This window comes from Balaenoptera borealis (assembly GCF_965194805.1).
Source record: "Balaenoptera borealis genome assembly, chromosome: 7".
NCBI lineage: Eukaryota > Metazoa > Chordata > Mammalia > Artiodactyla > Balaenopteridae > Balaenoptera > Balaenoptera borealis.
The window spans coordinates 93,159,468-93,180,204 of record NC_138864.1 but is presented as its reverse complement, the minus strand read 5'-3'; positions in this window follow the sequence as shown (position 1 = coordinate 93,180,204).

The following is a 20,737-nucleotide window of genomic DNA, read 5'->3' as shown; positions in this document are numbered from 1 at the left end:
ACTCTTTGGCATATCCAAGTTGAAAGCTTCACTACTCTTGCACTTTGGGGGCATTATTAAGTAAAATAAAGGTTACTTGAACACAAGCACTAAAATATCATGACAGGTCATCTGATAACCAAGATGATGCTAAGTGACTAATGGGCAGGACATGCTGGACAAAGTGATGATTCATGTCCCGTGCAGGATGGGGCAGGTTGGTGAGAGAGAATGGCATGCAATTTAAAACTTATGAATTGTTTATTTCTGGAATTTTCCATTTAATGTTTATGGACTGTGGTTGACCGTGGGTAACTGAAATCGTAGAAAGCAAAACTGTGGCTAAGCAGGGACTACTGTATTTTTAAAAATATGTTACATTGGGTACTGAGCAGGAATTCTGTACATAAATCAAATATTTCTAAGGCACTAGAAGAGCCACTATTCAAAAAACTTCTTTAAGCGCATAATTGCTTTTTCGGGACTACCCCTAAGAAAGTAAATTTCCCTTCCGCCACCACATTCCCCTAGCAGCTGTGCCAGTTTGCCTGTGTCAGCCTATTTGAGAACTGGTTCCAGCCTGTGTTGGAAGGGAGTTTGTGGCAAGAGCTGACATGGCCAATAACCTTGGCTAATATATGTCTCAACTCTGAAAATCATTGATTGACGTTTTCCATTATCAGTCATTCTTACCTTTCCTGAAATGGTCAAATGCCGGTTCTCTGTCTCCTGTGCCACCCTTCATATTTCCCTAGGCCTACTCAAAGTTTGTCCTCGTGACCCTCAGCCAATGTTTCCTGGGATATCAGAACAGGCCGATCGCTGGATTCTGTCTCTGGACCGTTCTGACCTCTCTCAAATCTACAGTCTTTACTTAGGCCCTTTGACAGTTTTTCTGGTCCTGCCATCCTGTAGGCCTGTCTGTTGCTGGCTGCACCTTAGTATGAAAGGTGATTGAGGAAATTGCTGTGGACCCACAGGTTTCTGTATCTTTGAAGACAATTATGAGTCCTCCTGAACTCTTTCCTTGCCTTCTGTTCTGTGTCCTCCTCCCCCTGCCTGAGCGTTTCGTCAGAAATGGAAGGAATGATGAGCATGCTAGTAGGTAGATGGGTATAAATCATTGTGGCCCATTTCAAAACTCTTTTCCCTCCTTCCCTCCAATACAACCTTCAGCAAAAAGCTGGGTTAGCTTCCTTCTGGTCTCGCATGATGGAGCTGGGAGGGGCCCAAGCCTATCCAGGGTTGATTGACCAAGCTTTTTCATCTTGGTTCTTCAGAAGAAATCAAGAAGAAAATCCAGCCTGTGTGGCAAGGTCCCCCAACATGCCCACCAATGGAAACACCTAGGAGCACAGCACATGAACCCTGTTTCCTGCCTCACTGCCACAAACCAGGACAAGTTAGAGCCACAGACCTACTTCCAATAAGAGCTCTACTCACTCCAAGGAGATGATCCAAACTTAAGGATTATTGGTGCTTCTGAATTCACACAGGCCTATGGCTGTCGAGCCAACTCTCAAGAAGCAAGTGGAGGTCTTTCCTATTCTTCCATTGCCTGTTAGCTTCCAGCATTGCTAGAGCCCAGTCAACTAGAGAGGACTTACCAGTGAGCCAACTTTCTAAAGTGAGCCAACCATTGTAACAGCATTCAGCAATAAATAAGAATGAATTCCTGACACACATAACATGGATGAACCTCAAAATAATCATGCCTAGTGGAAGCCAGACAAAATAAGAGTACAAACTTACTATGTGATTCCACTTACATAAAATTCCAGATAATGCAAAATATAGTGACAGGAAATAGATCAGTGGTGTCAAGAGGATGGGGAGGGAACCCACAAGAAGGAAAGGGAGAAAAGGATCACAAGGTGGCAGGAGGAAACTTTTGGGGGTGATGGATATGTTCATTACCCTGACTTTGGTGCTGGTTTCATAAGTATACACATGTGTCAAAACTTACAAAACTGTCCATTTAAAATATGTTCTATTTATTGTAGGTTAATTATATCTCAATAAAGAAGTGTATTTAAGAAGTATATATCCACCTCCAACTATTAATATGGTAAATTATATTACTGAATTTCCTAAAGTTAAACCAACCCTGCATTCATGGGAATATATCTCATGTGATCATGATGTATTAGTTTCTTAATGTGGTATTGGATTCTGTTTGCCAATATGTTTTTGCATTCTCAATCTTTTTATTTTGTCTTTTATTTCTTTAGGTAGTTATTTTATTGCCAATATTGGAAAATCCCATTATCTGAATTCCATATGATCTAAATCTATCATTTGTTGTGTTTGCAGACTTTCAAACAAGAGTTTGTTGTGTTTGTTAATTTTTCACTGGGAATTTTTATTTGTTTTAATCTAATATGTTGGAATTCTCAAGCCCTCAAGTAGGAGATGCTATCTCTAGGATTTGTATTTGTATATGGCAGGTACCAGGAATACTTCCAGTCTGGAACTATTCTATTTTTCAGTTTGGGATTTTCCTGTTTGTCAGTAGTATAAATTCAATGAATAGTATAAATTTAAACCCCCAAATCACAAATGGATAAGGTTAAAAATTCTCAGAAGGGATGATAGATATTATTGTTTTGTTATTATTGTTTTTTATCCAGTGCTGCAGCCCAGATAAATTTCCTATTAGCTGTCCTTTGCTGGCTATCAGATTTGTTTTCTTACACATTATTTCATTGGTGTCACAGCCCCTTCAAAAGGGTCCTGACTTTATATTTGCATCTCAGGCTCTGTTTCCCTGTTTTGCATGGAAACAAAGCTTACCCCTTTGTTTCTTTAGCAATTATGAGCCCCAAAGCTTTAGATTCCAGGTATTAGCATTTGCTCCGAGATAGAGCAGGCTTTTATTTACTTATAACCTTGATTTCAGCTCACAGTTTTTTCTTTTGGTTCTTGGGAATTTACTTACTTGCAAACTCAGTCATTTTTTAAAATATATTCGTTGTTCAGGATCTATGTGTACTTCAGCAGGATAGCTTTTCAGAATATCTGACCCATAATACTGCCCCAAATGGAACCCCACTATGAGACCTCTCTTTTCATTAAACTGGACTTCTGTGTAACATATAATCTGGTCTGAAAGCAATCAGTAGGTGAGTAGAAGTCTCATTCACATTTCCTAGGCTATGCCCTTGGGCTTTTTAACATCCTAAGAATCTTTAGGGTTTTATGAATAATCTTTCCAGGATTTTCTAAACTGTTGATTGTGGCCAGTGGGGACAGCAGACACAAATAACAAATGCTTATGGTGCTCTATAGCATGTTACCAAGAATGAGAGTTGTGAATTTCTCAGTTCTATAATTCTCTTCTCTTAGCTTAGACAGCCACTGGTCATTAGGCTTTGCATGCTTTACTAACCACTCACTCACCGCATCATGACCAGTGACCACAATCACTACGCCACTAAAACAATTAACTATCTCAGAAGACAACTGAAGTCCAGCTGGCTTTCTCGCAGAGCAACATAAACTTTGCTTTAGCATGAGTTCAGTGAAACCTGAAATACTTCTATGAGGTTGAACCACATAAACTAAGTCATCCTGTCACAATGATTGCAGATCATGTGTGAGAAGCAACCTAAAGTGTTCACACGTCAATCAAAGTTTGCATTTCCCACCTGGGATGGAAAACCCAAGCCAGAAAGAAGGCAAAGAACAGCCCTGCTGCTCGGGTTATTGGGCTATTACCAGGTACCAATATTAAGAGCCACACCTGTCCTGCTTTTTTTTATTAGCCATTCTCAATTACATTTAATGGGAATTAAATGGAAATCCCCACACAATTACCATTTCTTGTGTTGTTTCCAGGCTAGATCTCACCAAAGGTGGAAGATTCCCACCTTGAAAAGAGGGGCCTAAAACCTAGTAGAGTGGGCACGGGGCTCAGTCAGCCTTGCCTTGGTGCTCAATCGCCTTGCCATTGCCTGGTCTCTCTGGTTGTTTCTGACCTGCTCTCTTGCTCCTTCCTGACCTCTTCATCTAGTGGTTCTCAAATTGTTGTCTGCATCAAGATCACAGGGGAACTTCCTAAAAACATTTTTTAAAAAAAAGTCCTAAAAAAAAAAAAAAAAGTCCTGATTCCACTTTAAAACTAGTAAGTGAGCCCTGAGGATATATCCAGAGAAAACCATAATTCAAAAAGATACATGCACCCCAATGTTCATTAAAGCACTATTTACAATAGCCAAGATATGGAAGCAACCTAAATGTCCAACGACAGATGAATGGATAAAGAAGATGTGGTGTGTGTATACACACACACACACACACACACACACACACTGGAATATTACTCAACCATAAAAAAGAATGAAATAATGACATTTGCAGCAACATGGATGGACCTGGAGATTACACTTACACACACACACACACACACACACACACACACACACACACACTGGAATATTACTCAACCATAAAAAAGAATGAAATAATGACATTTGCAGCAACATGGATGGACCTGGAGATTATCATACTAAGTAAGCCAGACAGACAAAGACAAATATCATATGACATCACTTATATGTGGAATCTAAAAAAATAATACAAATGAACTTATTTAACAGAACATAAAGAGACTCACAGACATAGCAAACTTATGTTTACTAAAGGGGAAAGGGGGGTTGGGGAGGGAAAAATTAGGAGGTTGGGATTAACATATACACATTACTATATATAAAATAGATAACCAACAAAGACCTACTGTATAGCACAGGGAACTACACTCAATATTTTGTAACAACCTAAAAGGGAAAAGAATCTGAAAAGGAATATATATATGTGTATATATATATATGTACATATACACACACACACATATATATATAACTGAATCACTGTGCTGTACACCTGAAACTAACACCATATTGTAAATCAACTATACTTCAATAAAATACAAAATAAAATAAAATGAAAAAACAAAAAACTAGTGAGTGAGAAACTGAGAGTGGGGCCAGGAGTGCTTAGCAAGTTTGTCAGGTGACGACACAGATTGTCCCAGCGCTACACATGGAGAAACGCTCTAAGGTCCCTGTTTCTGACTGACTGGGGAATTACTCTGGCTCTTGGCCCTCTGATATTTGCTCACCTTGTTCACCTGACCTCCTGTGTATGTCTATCTGAACTGATCTATTTGGCCCTGCCCTCCATTCTCCCTGCACTCTTCATCCAGCTGGGCTGTAGCTTCTTGCTTCAGCTGCTGTGTGACTGAGGCCTGCCTTTTGCATGCGGTGTGGTGCTACCACCCCAGCAGATTACATCTGGGGTAACTGAGGAGTCCAGCTCCTGACGAAAAACCATGTGTGACTTTTCAGGCCTGACTATAGGCAATTACAAACACTTTGCTTGGTAGGCCTTACGGGGGATTGGTGCTCTCCCTATGCCAGACTTGGTGCACAACCAAGGCATTACAGTCTCTGAAGGGCGTTTCAGTCAAGAACTGGAGCCCGTCTGGCTAACCCAGGCACATTTCAGCCAAGGCACTCCTCAGGTGCCTCTATGGGGGAGGACTTTGAAGATACTTTTTTCAGACTCTGACTCAGTACCCTGTACTTTTCCACTCCTAGCCCTCATTTCCTCCCTGCCTCATGCATGACCAGCACAGTCCCCTATGGGAGAAAATGGAGTGGGGGCAGTTGACACCTTTTCCAGGTTTAGACTCTTGCTTCTACCATAGCAGTAAGTGATTAAAGGGTCCACTGTCAATTCTTTTCAGGACTGTGCTTTAAGCAGCTACTCCAACACCTGTCAGCTCAGCTCTTTCTCCAGCTTAGCTAAGCTCCTGACACCAAGAGATCCTGAGCCAAAACCACTTAGTTGCAGGAACTGTGTGAGATAATAAATATTTGCTATTTTAAGCTGCTAACTGGGGTCATTTGTTACAGAGCATTCAATAGCTAATACTAATACTTTTCACTTAAGTACATCTGGACTTTCAACCATTTCAAAGTGTTTTCACATCTATTATCTCACATCTTCCTGCCGCAGACCGGCTGCAGAAAGCTAGAAGTTCCTGGCGGTGAGGGGTAAGGAACTGAAAAGCACCAGTATGGGGTCAGAAGGGCCAAGACAACTGATGGTTGCAAGGCAAGTTTATTCAAAGAGCATGAATGTATATATAGGTTTAGTACGGAACGAATAGCCGACAATAAATCAGTAATCCTTGTTTTCCACATAATTCTGTCGCCACTGCCTATGCGTCAGCATGCTTTATGGGCCATTCTCTGGAGATACAGACTTCCCCCTTAGGGCAGCACGTCCTTCTTCTGGGGAACAACCAGGGGCTCTTAGATCCAGAGCAGGCACCTGGAATGAAACTGGCCGCAAGCCATTTTCCTTTTTTACGCTCAATACCACAGCGTCAGGAGTGCATACCAAGAAAGAGACAAGCAGTTCTCCGGAAAGCAGAAAGCTGAATAAGCTTACAGCTTGGGGGCCACCACATCTTCCTAAATATAATAGCCTACATTTACAGAAAACTTACTTTGTGCCAGGCACTGTATTAAGTACTTAGCAGGCAATATCTGAGCAAACTGCCACAACTACTCTGAGATGGGTCCTTTTATTATCTCTGCTTTATAAGTAAGGAGATCGAGGCACTAGGTGTTCAATAATTTGCCCAAAATTACACAAATAGTAAGTGAAGTCATGATTCAAACCCTTGATCCTACCACTAAAATAAAATAAACCCAGAGAAGTGATGCTATTTGTGTAAGGCCATACAGCTGGCTAGTCCTGGAGGCAAAACCAGGAATCTTTTGATTCCCCATCCAGGAGTCTGGGATCACCAGGGGTCGTGAACAGACTTAGAAAACAGTTTTAGCTGCTAGCTGGGCAGAGAGACTTGCTCAGAGGGCAGGTGGTAGGAAATGCACTCGGGTGGCAAAGTCTTATGCACCTGCGTCTTCACCTATAGCTAGAACAATAATCTGACTGGATGTAGAATCCTTGCCTTCTGATGAAGTGGATCAAGGCTTCTCCTTACTTCCCAACAACACCAGACAAAAGTCACTTCAGCATGACATGAAAGATAGTGAAGAATAAGGTACACAAAATAAAGATACAGATGGGATTATTCAAGGACATTGTCTCCATGGAAATATGCACCCCAGGGGTGGATGGCGCAACTGCAGAGGAATAGGAGGATTTTAGGGGGATGATTTTCTGGAATTAAGAGTTCACTAATTTAGACTTACTAAATTGGAATTCGTGATAATTCTGGGAAGCACTGAGCTAAAGCTACACACTGTGGTATAACAAGAAGCTGTATTTATCTGTGTATTTATCGGATACTATTGGAAAAGGAATGCTTAAAATATTTGTGATAACAAAATCTTCAAACTTTCAAACTCTTTGAAGCACTTGAAATGCTATGTGGAATAAACCTGACAGGGCTCAAAAGGGAGTTGTCATTAGTTCCTGGGGAGTTTGGAGAAAATTCAGATTTCTAGGCTTTCTCTCAGATACTGATTCCGTAGGCTTTTCGTGGGCCTGGGAGTTAACGTCTTAAAGCAACACCAGGTGTTTCAGATGCAACTGACTCATGCACATTTGTGAGGGATCTCTGCTAATTACACAACCATGCATCTTATCCATTTATTATTATCTATTAGTTATTAACAGATACCTTAAGGACTTCCAGTCCTGTAATAATTGAAATCTAGGAATGCTTTCAAAAATGCCCTGTGAAATTTGCAATTACTAGTTGTTCACACTGGAACTTTATCAATTTATCACCACTGCAGTTATACCAAATTAGTAAAATTTCATTTGCAACTGGCATTCTCCCGCTCCCCTCAGAACTTGTAACTATGACAATGTACCTGGAACCTGAAGACTAAGCCCCAGTCCAGGCTCTCACAACAGTCCTTAATCAGTAGAATTTAAGAAACAAATGACCACCACTGTACCTTAGGCCTGGATGTCCTGGAAATTGTCCTTGTACCAAGTTCCTGCCTGAGCCCCAATTCCAACAGCAGCATCCGTGTACCCACGTCCCAGCACAGGGGTCTTTCCAGATTCCTTTATCAATTTCTTCAGTGACTTCATTGTGTTCTGATCCCAAGGGCTGAAACTCCACCAATGAGCCGGCAATGGGTCTTTTGAGCTTCCTGGCTTGACCTCTGACCCTCACATGCTACGAGATTGCGCCGATGGTCCAGCTGCCTTCACTGATTACCTTCTATCATCCATTTAAGGAACTTCCTTAATCACCTCCCACCTTCTACTGGATGACTATTCACTATGGCCCTCCTCCAACCCAGTTCAAGTTCTGATATTGGTTGTGTTTCTTACAGCCTTGGAAAACACCCAAATGGAGTGTTTTTTGAAATAATACCTACGGCATACTTAAGATATATTAAATCTCTTTGGTTGTAATCACTTAAAAAAAAAACCTCTGAATTAATTTAAGAAATAAAATAAACTACCAAAATAAAACCCTCACATTTCTGAATATAACAACAGAAAAAAGCAGACTCACAGATATAGATAACAAACTAGTGGTAACCAGTGGGAAAAGGGAAGGGGGGAGGGGCAATAGAGGGGCTGGGGGTTAAGAGGTGCAAACTACTATGTATAAAATAAATAAGCTACAAGGAAGTATTGTGCAACACAGGAAATATAGCCAATATTTTATAATAACTATGCATGGAGTATAACCTTTGAAAATTATGAGTCCCTATATTGTATACTCGCAACATATAATATTGTACATCAACTATACTTCAGTAAAAAAGAAAACCTCTCATTTTTAACAGAATTTAAATTTTCTGGTTTTTCGGGAGATTTCTTTGTATTTTATTCAAGTTCATGAATAATGGATCACATTTCTTGTAAGATGTCTCATTACGTTTGCAGCATACAAATATACAGTTTCTTAAAATGGCCTCCTGTCACATACATATGATTTCTATTTGTCTGCTGTTAATGTAATTGACTAAACACTAGATTCCACTGATTATGCTTTCCCTTGTAAGCCACTTACTTTATAGGCATAAGCAGCTGTGTTTATGCTTCTGTGATTTGGGTTTCATTATGAAGTTTTCAGCACACGATTCAAAAGCAATCGTCAGTCTAAGCACCCAGGCACCAACTGGCAGTTCTTTACCAATTAAGGCAGTATGCCATCAACACTTGTGTATGTCATGTAGAAGGATACACAGATGTACATAAAACCACTGCAAGCACGATGATTGTGAATTTGAACAGGAAGAAAAACACTGTTAACTCTTCAGGAAGGAACTGATCAACAAAGACCTGAATTTAACCAAGACCATAAATGCATCCTCTCCTGCCCCTCCCTCAAATGAGAAGTATGAAGAGTTTTGTTTTTTAACATAGGTGTGTGGTATAAGTATTCAGAAAGGTGGAGTTAAGAGAGGCAGGCAGACAGAGGGGAAAGGGAGAAAGGCTGCAGAAAGCAGCCACCAAGAAGATGAGGAGAAAATCCATGCAGAGAAATGGCAGGAAAAGGAGGAGCCAAGGGAAGGACACTGAGGGGAACTGACAAAGGTACAGGAGAAATATTGTGGCAAAGAAGCTGCATAGTCACCCAGGAGGTGTTTGTTAGCCAAACCTCCGTGACACGTGATTACAGTTATTTATTTCGACAACCTCGTGAAGAATATCAGAGGAAGGGCTGGTTTAAAACCTGGTTCTGCCTTCCACCATTAGCGTAACCTACGCCAGTTCCACAGCCTCTGCAGGCTTCAGTTTCCCCATTTGTAAATAATGGGTAGTAGGTGGCCAGGTTTGGGTGAGGATTAAACGAGATAACAAAGTAGTATTGGTTAAGAAGCTAGGCTGTGTGATCAGCTGCATAGTTTAAATCCCAGCTTCTAGCTGGGGGACCTTAAGCAAGTAACTCACCTGTCGGGCTTAGTTCCTTATTTTTAAAACAGGGATAATAAAAATAATGCCTACGTCCATGCGGCTGTTATGAGGATTGACTGGAAAATCACGTGTAAAACGTGACGAACAGGTTAGAATAGTGCCTGGCATTTTGTTAGCACTCAATAAACATTGACGCTTAGGAATAAAAGCAGGTGTGAAGAGTATGGTATGGATGAGGATGTCTCCATCTTGGGAGGGCAGACACCATTTTGCTTTTTTTTTTTAAATACATCTTTATTGGAGTATAATTGCTTCACAATACTGTGTTAGTTTCTGTTGTATAACAAAGTGAATCAGCCATATAACAAATGGTGTATGCTAACGCATATATATGCTTCTTTTTCTACTCCTAGTATCTTGCTGGCACATCGCGAGCATTTACTGAACATGCATTATGCTATCAGAAATGATAGAAAGCTTTTCTTTTCACACTGATGTTTTGCACTCTTATGTTAACAGCACTTACCTTTGCCTTGTGTATTGTTGATTAGATGGTTGTCCAGGCTTTCAACTGTTCTTTTCTTTGGAAAATGCTTTTTAACTGCACAAGAAATCTTCTCTTGGTTTAAAAAAAGAATGATGCCTAAAACCCAATTCTAAGTTTCAACTCTAATCCTGGTTCTTCCCCCCAAACAACCATTTTATTGACTTTGGTGAATATCCTTTCACACCTTGTATTTTACATACATGTATGAACTTAATGTATGTACCTTTGTTATTCAGGATCCCACCAGAGGAACAGAACATTTTAATGTCCATGGGTTCAACAGTAATGGCCCCTCTTTCATTTCTGATAGTAGTAATTTGGTCTTGTCTTTTTTTTTCTTGGTCACCTGGCTAGAGGTTTATCAATTTTTTTTTTATCTTTTCAAAGAACCAGCTTTGATTTAGTTAATTTTCTCTATTAATTTCTTATTTTCAATTTCATTGATTTATGCTCTAATTTTTATCATCCATTTTTTTCTTCTTGCTTTAGGATTATGTTACTCTTCTTTGTCTAGTTTCTTAAGGTGGAAGCTTAGATTACTGATTATAGATCTTTGTTGTCTAATATATGCATTCAATTCTATAAAATTCCCTCTAAGCACTGCTTTTGCTGCATTTCACAATTTTGACAAGTTCTGTTCTCATTTTTATTCTCCTCAAAGAATTTTTAAATTTCTCTTGAGCCTTCTATAACCCACATTTTATTTAGAAGTCTGTTGTTTAATCTCCAAATATTTGGGGATTTTCTGGCTCTCTTTCTGTAATTGATTCTTAGTTTAATTTCATTGTGGTCTAAGAGCCTACTTTGCATGATTTCTATATTTTCAGATTTGCTGAGGTGTGTCTTATTTGTATTAATTACCAGAATGTAGTCTATCTTGGTGAATGTTCCATGTGAGCTTGAGAAGAACGTGTATGCTGCTGTTGTTGGATGAAGCATTCGATAAATGTCAATTAGATCCAGTTGATTGACATTACTGTTCAGTTTAACGACAGCCTTACTGATTTTCTGCCTGTTGGAACTGTCAATTACTGATAGAGGGGTGTCGAAGTCTCCAACTATAACAGTAGATTTATCTATTTTTCCTTGCAGTTCTATCAACTTTTGCCTCATGTATTTTGACACTCTGTTGTTAGGCAAGTAGATATTAAGGATTTTTATGTTTTCTTGAAGAATTGACGCCTTATCCTTATATAATGCCCTTCTTTATCCCTGATAATTTTCCTTGCTCTGAAGTCTGCTTTGTCTGAGATTAATATGGCTACTCCAGCTTTCTTTTGATTGCTGTTAACTGTGGTATATCTTATTTCATTGCTTTACATTAAATTATCGGCATCTTTTTATTTAAAGTGGTTTCTTGTAGACATACAGTTGGATCTTATTTTTGTATCCACTCTGATGGTTTCTGTATTTTAATTGGTTTATTTAACCCATTCACATTTAAAGTGATTATTGATATTGTTGGATTAATATTGGCCATATTTGTATCTGTTTTCTATTCATTGCCATTATTGTTGTTGCTGTTATTGGTTGCTGTTGTTCTTCCTCTTCCTCTTTCTCTGCCTCTTCTTTTCATTTACTCTTTTTCTGCCTTCTCTGATTTCTGCTTTTAATTGCATATCAATAGCGTTTCTTAAAATTTTTTTAGTTGTTGTCCTAGAGTTTACAGGATACATTTACAACCAATCCAAGTCCACTTTCAAATAACACTGCACAGCTTCATGAGTAGTATGGGTACCTTCTAACAGAATATTCCTAATCCCTCCTGGCCCCTGTAACATCACTGTCATTTACTGCACTTATCCATACGCTACAATCACCAAATACATTGTTGCTATTATTATTTTGAACAAACTTTTATCTGCAGGATTAGTGAAAAAAAAAACAATTTTATTTTACCTTCACTTATTCCTTCTCTGACACACGTCCTTTCTTTATGAAGATCTAAATTGCTGACCCATATTATTTTTCTTCCTTCTCAAGAGTTTCTTTTAACATTTCTTGCAAGGCAAGTCTACTGGCAATAAATACCCTCAATCTTTGTTTGCCTGAGAAGGTGGTAATTTCTCCTTCACTTTTGAAAGATAATTTCACTACATACAGACTTTTAGGCTGGTGGTTTTCAGCTTTACTGGGGTAGCTCTAGAATAGACTCTCTCTAACAGCACAGGCCTTGGTCTTAAGGCCTGGCCTTTGTGGTGCCTCATCTGGATGCCTGTCATTCGTCGACATTCTTTCTGGGCTGGAACTCCAATGTCTCCCAGACTCTTTGTTTCAATCTCTACCTCACAGCAAATGCTCTCTGGTGAGCCTGTGTCATCTTACCCAGAACTTCTGTGCCCTCCCTGATTCTGCTCCCTCTTCAATTCCTACCCTGCACATTCCGGTGACTATATCTACTCCAGTTCTTATTCTTCTAACTGGGACTTCCATGCTCTGCTCAGACTTTAGCTCACTGAGCCACAATTGATTAAGTGTCTCCAGGCAGAGAGCTGGAATGATTATGGGATATTACCTGATGAGTTTTCTTTTCAGGGATCACAATCTTGTGCTGTCCCTTGTCCAATACCTGAAAACAATGGTCTCATATATTTTACACAGTTATATGGCTTTTTATAGCATAAATGCTAATCTAGTGCCAATTACTCTGTAATAGTCAGAAGCAGAAATGCTTCTTATTTGTTACTATTTTCCCATTATCTGGCACAGTTCTTGGCATATAGAGGCAATCAAGAAGAAATCAACACATGAAATGATACGTAAGTCAATGAATTCAGGGAAGGGAGAAAATAGAGGAAAGGGAGAAAGAATGAATTTGAGAGAGTTTGGGAGGAGTGACGATATCAGTGTACTCAAGCAAATGAAACCTTTTAGTATGGAATCTGACTCAAACTCAGAACATTTAGGAGTTAGGCTTAATATCTTTAAAGTTTCATTTTTTAAAAAAAATTTTATTTATTTATTTATTTATTTTTGGCTGTGTTGGGTCTTCGTTTCTGTGCGAGGGCTTTCTCTAGTTGTGGCAAGCGGGGGCCACTCTTCATCACGGTGTGCGGGCCTCTCACTATCGCGGCCTCTCTTGTTGTGGAGCACAGGCTCCAGTCGCGCAGGCTCAGTAGTTGTGGCTCACGGGCCTAGTTGCTCTGCGGCATGTGGGATCTTCCCAGACCAGGGCTCGAACCTGTGTCCCCTGCATTAGCAGGCAGATTCTCAACCACTGCGCCACCAGGGAAGCCCCAGGCTTAATATCTTTGGGGGGAAAACGTACTCAGTAATGGCTCAGGTATTCTCCATTTGTCAATATAATACTTATTGAAAAGGCTGAGCCAAAATTTCTGGCTTGAAATTCACCTTACATATCATATAATTAATAAACTAGTTCCAAGATAAATCAAGGCATATATGTATTTTATAATATTCTGATTTATAGTAATTGTTAGACTTCAATGTTCTACTCATGCGTATTTTTGAATGTTGACAACAACAGGATAGTGTCAGATTTTGAAATCTTTTAAGTTTTGAGGAAATCGATCTGTCTTTAAGGATTTTTAAAACTTTGCTCCCTACTTCAGACATATTTTTCTGGGCATTATAATCAATCAATTAATTATGTCATTAAGATACATTATTATTACTATGTGATGAAATAATCAATTTGCTTTTAAGAGATAAATTTTAGAAGAATAATTTAACCAGTCTTTTATTTCTGTTCATCCTTTTATTTTTTTAAAGCATATTTAGATGAGCTTATATAAAAATAAGACAATACTTTTTTTTTAAAACCATTTTCTTCAAGCTATTTATTTCTATAACATCAGGTAGTTATCTGTTTTCAAGGTAAAATTTCTAGACACTGCAGTTAATTTAAATAAAAGCCATTTCATTCTTTTTGGGTCTAATTTTATTTCTCAATTAATAAGCTCTGATTTATCTCTTACAAATACTGTCTTGCTAATATTTTCTGAAAATGAAATGAATATATATCACAGAAAATTTTTAAATATGATATTATTATAGAAAAGGCAGAAGATCTTTTCTTAAATGTAAGCATAATCCAGTGAACTATTTAAGGGAGATAAAAATATTTTATAATGAAGAAAATAAGATAAAGAAAACAAGAAAGAAAGAGATTTGCAGATAAGGAATTAGGATTGAAGGGTAAGCACCTGACCTGACTTTAAAAGTCTCCAGCTACTCGCCTATTATAAAATCCTGTGGCCCAGGTAGTGGGAGAATTTAAGTCAAAAAATTTTTTTGTCTTGAATAATATTTTATTTTCAAGTAAAGATTGAAGGAGACAGGGAAAGTTATCTTTGGGTAGTCCTGAAGGAAACAACAAAAATTATTCATTTATAGAAACTGGACTTCAGGGAAAAATTATGCGAAGAAGAATAGCCTGAAGAAGAGACAGTTGAATAGGAAGGTCCAACATCCTTCAAAGGTATGTATCTGTGTTAGAAAAGATCCTAAGTGCACCGAGATAGAGGAAACAGATGAGAAAGGCCGGACCTAGAGACCAGATATTCCCTAAACCTCATAGCACAGGTAAACCTACTGATATTGACACTGTCTTGCTTGATAATATTGCAAAAGTACAATAAAAAGATGTTCGCTTAAAGGAGCTGAAATAGTGGGTAGACTGAGACAAAACAAAGAAAAACTAAGATAGAAGCTCAGTTCATGTGTCAGACACATTTAAATCATTCCAGCTTAATTTTTGTAACCAAAAATATCAAATGTCAGTATCATAAAGTACAATATTGCTAATATTATGGTTGCTGTAATATAAATTGCCAAGTGGAAGTACCAGCTGAACTTGACTGTTTTCCAAGAAAGATATTGTTGCAGAAAAAGCACATGAATGGCTCTCTTTTGGCACACTACATACATGGTGACCTTTAATTTCTCCTCTTCCTGCTTCTCGTTCTTTTCTCCTTTGCTTAGTATCACTCTTCTGAGTCTCCAAAAGGAAAAAAATGGAGAGAAAGACATTTATTTTTATTGCCTTATGGAAGTCTGTTGCAGCTTATAGTCTATTTTAAAACATAATTCAATCAAAATATTACATCTTTTTTATCTGGGTGGAGAACTTATAGTGATTTCTATTCTTTATTCTTCCTTGGGTTTTTCCAAGTTTTCTACAATGATCATACACTACCTCTACAATCATAAGCAAATAAATTTAAAGGAACTTACGGATTTAATTCTCTCATTCCAGTTAGGCACTTTATGATTCTATTGTCTCTTTGATACTCTGATCACACCTCTTTTAAAAATCTGGAATTAGTTATAAAAATTATTTAGGGAATTCTAAATAAATTGCTTGGCTTAAAGACATTATAATTGAGCACATTTGGTAAATTGAGGATCAAACACAGCAATCTCTCCCAGGTTTAGGGGGAGGGGAGGACAATGAGGGGAAAGTTTTATACTACAGAGTGATACTTGTAAAGATCTTCCAAAAATTTAAGAATTCTAAAAATAAAATGGATGGTGAAATAGAGAGAAAACCATTTAGAAAAATTCTGAGTAGAGCTGAAATGAACTAAGGCTAATCAGTAGTTTTGTAATTGCAAGACGGAATGCCTTATGCCCTGACAAAACCATAATTCAAAAAGAGTCATGTACCATAATGTTCATTGCAGCTCTATTTACAATAGCCAGGACATGGAAGCAACCTAAGTGTCCATCGACAGATGAATGGCTAAAGAAGATGTGGCACATATATACAATGGAATATTACTCAGCCATAAAAAGAAACAAAATTGAGTTATTTGTAGTGAGGTGGATGGACCTAGAGTCTGTCATACAGAGTGAAGTAAGTCAGAAAGAGAAAAACAAATACTGTATGTTAACACATATATATGGAATCTAAAAAAAAAAAAAAAAAAAGGTCATGAAGAACCTAGGGGTAAGATGGGAATAAAGATGCAGACCTACTAGAGAATGGACTTGAGGACACAGGGAGGGGGACAGGTAAGCTGGAACAAAGTGAGAGAGTGGTAGTGTATATATGGACATATATACACTACCAAATGTAAAATAGATAGCTAGTGGGAAGTAGTCGCATAGCAGAGGGAGATCAGCTCGGTGCTTTGTGACCAGCTAGAAGGGTGGGATAGGGAGGGTGGGAGGGAGGGAGATGCAAGAGGGAAGAGATATGGGGATATATGTATATGTATAACTGATTCACTTTGTTATAAAGCAGAAACTAACACACCATTGTAAAGCAATTATACTCCAATAAAAATGCTAAAAAAAATAAATTAATTAAAAATTAAAAAAAAAAGACAGAATGCCTGGTGAGATTATAAGAGTTTACATAAGGTGTTAGCCTCTAAGAAATTAAGAAAATCAGTTATATTCTGATACATTAATACAAGGTGGAGGAAAAAGCTAAGTTGAAATGAGCTTAAAGTTTTCAGGTTTTATTGTGATTACTATAAAGAGCAAAGCAATAAGATTATATCTGTATTGAGAGAGTGCATAGTTCTTGGTATACATACTACATATAGTGGATTGTTTCCATGTTCATTCTGTTTTCAATCAGAATATTTTTTTATTATTTTTTTACCTGAAAAAATAGTGGATAATTTTGTCATTGGTGAGTCATGAAAGCCTTATTATTAGATACAGAAGATGGTCCTGGAGTTCTTTGTGTTGTCTTTGAAAACTTGAAAATTATAAATTTTCTATATCATATCATTTTTATACTTCAGTATTTGTTAGCAGTGTTCAATTTCAAACTGTGAATTTTTTTCTTTAGTAATGATTATTCAGTATGTGTTTTGCTGAAATGCTAAACAACCAATCTGACATAAATTTGTTTTCTAAGAAATAATAATTTCCATAATATTTTAACACACCACTATAAGCAGAATCTTTTAACAAATTGGGTAGCAAATGTAAATGCAAATACACAAACACTTATTGTTAATGATTTTACTGCTACATTTCAGATTAGCCCTGCTTATTAATTCAGTAAGATAGCGAGCTGCCCCTTTCAACAAAAATACTTTACTTACATCACTGAACTATCACTAAATACAGAAATGCCTACATTATAAAATAACTTATATTCAGACCAGTACTTTCTAACCAAGGAGATTTTTTACAGATCTCATTAACTATAAGGTGTACATGCACTAATTTACTAACATTTGATCTAATAATGGCATACACAGAGATAGAATTGCTGTTACTCTCTCACTAGACACTTGACTCACCAATGCCTAGAAAGCTGTGCAAATACAGACTTCTCCAACTCAGCTATCAGACCTAGAAAGGTTTAAGAATGTTTAAAGGAAGTTCAGGACTAATACACTGGAATTTTCAGTGGTTAAATGCTCCTATTTCACCTACATTTTGTATTAAATAGGGTTCGATTAGAAAGTTGAATATGAATATGTTATCTAAATTCCAGACAAATGACATTTGGGATTAAGAATTATGGGAGTCTTTAGGGCTTTCACAAATATTCCTGTTTTCTCTACTTCTGGGTAAAAGGCAATAATGCACTTCCTTGTCACCTTGAAGCTCAGGTGTGGTCAAATGACTTGCTCTGGCCAATCAAATGAGAATGGAAGTGATCAAGATCATTTGTTGATGTTATGGTCTTCATCTATCTTATTACTTTCTCTTATTGAGCAGCAAAAGGAATGCCATTTATTGGGTCCTCTTAAACACTGCAGTAAGAACTGCTTAGTGTCTTACTTTTTCTTCTTTTTCTTTAATAATGAAAAAATTTAAGGCTTTAAATTTTCCTCTGAGTTTTCACTGGGTCTTTAGTTATGAAGTGTAATGAAATGTTCTTCTTTTCAGTGCTTTCTAAAAGTTCATAAATTTTCTTTTGATTTCCTTTTTGATATAAATAAGGTTTATAAGAATAGATTACTTTAGGGCTTCCCTGGTGGCACAGTGGTTAAGAATCCGCCTGCCAACGCAGGGGACACGGGTTTGAGCCCTGGTCTGGGAAGATCCCACATGCCGCGGAGCAACAAAGCCCGTGAGCCACAACTACTGAAGCCTGCGTGCCTAGAGCCCGTGCTCCACAGCAGGAGAAGCCACCACAATGAGAAGCCCACACACCGCAACGAAGAGTAGCCTCCGCTCGCGGCAACTAGAGAAAAGCCCGCACACAGCAACGAAGACCCAAGGCAGCCAAAAATAAATAAATAAAATAAAATAGATTAAAAAAAAAAAAGAATAGACTATTTCCAAGCATTATGATATTTTCAGTCACTCTTTTTAACATACTTTTAGTTTTATTGGATCATGACAAAAGAATGTGACCTGTAAATATCTACTTCTTCAAATTTATTAAGGTTTTCTTTTTAGTTGATAACACAATCAATTTTGATAAATCTTTCAGAAATACATGATAAAAAGCTTATTTTCTAGTAAAGGGCTAGAAAATATGTATACACACACACACACATACACACATTATCCATCACATTATGTTTTTAAATTATGTGATTCAGTTCTCTAAGTTGTGCTCATTTTGTCCAATCATGTATTGAAGTTTTCCACTATAACTTTATTTTTTAAAAAGCTTTCTTTGTATATCTGCCAGTTTTTGCTTATATATTTATCTGTTATGTTGTTTGATTCATACAGAATTATGACTGTGTATTTTCTGTAGACTGTATCTTTTTCATTATGAAATTACCTCCATATCTTTAGTAATTTTACTCTAAATTCTATATTATCTCATATTAACATTGTCATGTCTACATTTTTAAAAATGTATCTAATATCTCTTTTTCTTTTCAACATTTCTTTAGTATTTTAAGTGTGTTTCTTATAGAGAGTTCACAACTAGGTTTACTTTTTAACTCAACTGGATATACTCTGCCCTTCAATAGGAGTTAGTTCATTCGTATTTAGTGTAATGACATTAATTTTACTCTTCCATCATGTATGTTACCTATTACTTATTTTAGATTGTTGTTTTATATTTCTTTTTTCTTATTTTTTATTGGATTGATCAAGTTGTACTTCATTCAATTTTTCCCTTTGTTAATTTGAATGTTAAAGTTTTAAAAAATTCTTTTAATATTATTTTCCCCTTCTCTGGTCTCATAAAATGCATATACTTCTCTACTACCATTTGAAAACAAGATGCCACAACAACACTGTTTTTTCCCTACTTCTCTTCTCTTCAATGAAGTGAGACTTTTAAATAATTTTATTTTCAATTATGCCACTGATTTCTTCTACATTAGACTTTTAACTGAGAGGAATAAACATTGCAGCTGATCTCTAAGCTGAAATTTCCTGAGTCATGAATCCTTATCCTTCGTGACCTGGGAGGTAGGGCAAATGCTGAGGAGGGAGGCGGGGAGAAACTTCCAGTTAAGTTATCATTTATGTCTGGAACACTGAGGCAGTTTTCATGTACTTATCAGGCATTTGTGGGAAGCATTGCCTCCTCTGAGAGACCAGGGGCTGAGGCTGTGCTGGAGAAAACAGTTACAGGAGAATGATGGAAGGCATCATAGCTCTCAGAAATGAAGGGATGGAACATATTTTGGCAAGGGAAAAAAATGGCTTTCTTTAGCAAGTTCCTATAGAACTGAATTTTAAAGTTAATTTTCTTTCCAATATCCACTTTTGCTTCTGCTTGAATTCAAAGAAGTTCAATTGTAAAGTAAAATAATAATAACATATATGTTATCCCTTCTTCCCTCTTCCACTTTCCCTATGAATGAGTGCTTTTACTTTCCCACCCCTACCCTTCTGTACTCTTCACTAACTCTTGAGTTTTGCTAAGGTAGTTTAATACATTTAAGTTTAAAACCTTTTATTAGAATTTCCCTTATTGTACATTCCTTCTGTTTCTAGGGGTTTTGCTTAGCATTTACCTTACAATGCTCTCTCTTATCCATTTGGATTTCAATTGAATAAGCAATGTTGATTTAATGTATAAACTTTTGTTTCTTATCACTGTCCTCTCATGTCTTTGATTCCCCATCTTAGGCTTCTGTTGTGTTCTGTGACATTTATTCTTTGTTTTCGTTAGTCTTTTCTTGAGAATTATCCTCTCTGAACACTAGCATATCCTCAAATATCTTTAGTTTGTTCTGACAAGTGGGTAATTTCTTGACTGTATATAGGAGTTTCACATTGAAATTCTTTTCTCTCAATAGTCCTCAGATACTGTTCCATTGATTTTTAGCTTCTGGTGTTGCAAATGAGAAGTTCAAACCCAGTATTATGGGCTTTTTTTTCCCCTTTATGGTTGGCTTGTTCTTTTTGACAGGAAGCTTTCAATATTTTCAACTTATCTTTAGAATTCAGAAACTTCCTAGGATATATCTAAGTATATGTCTCTCCTCATGAATA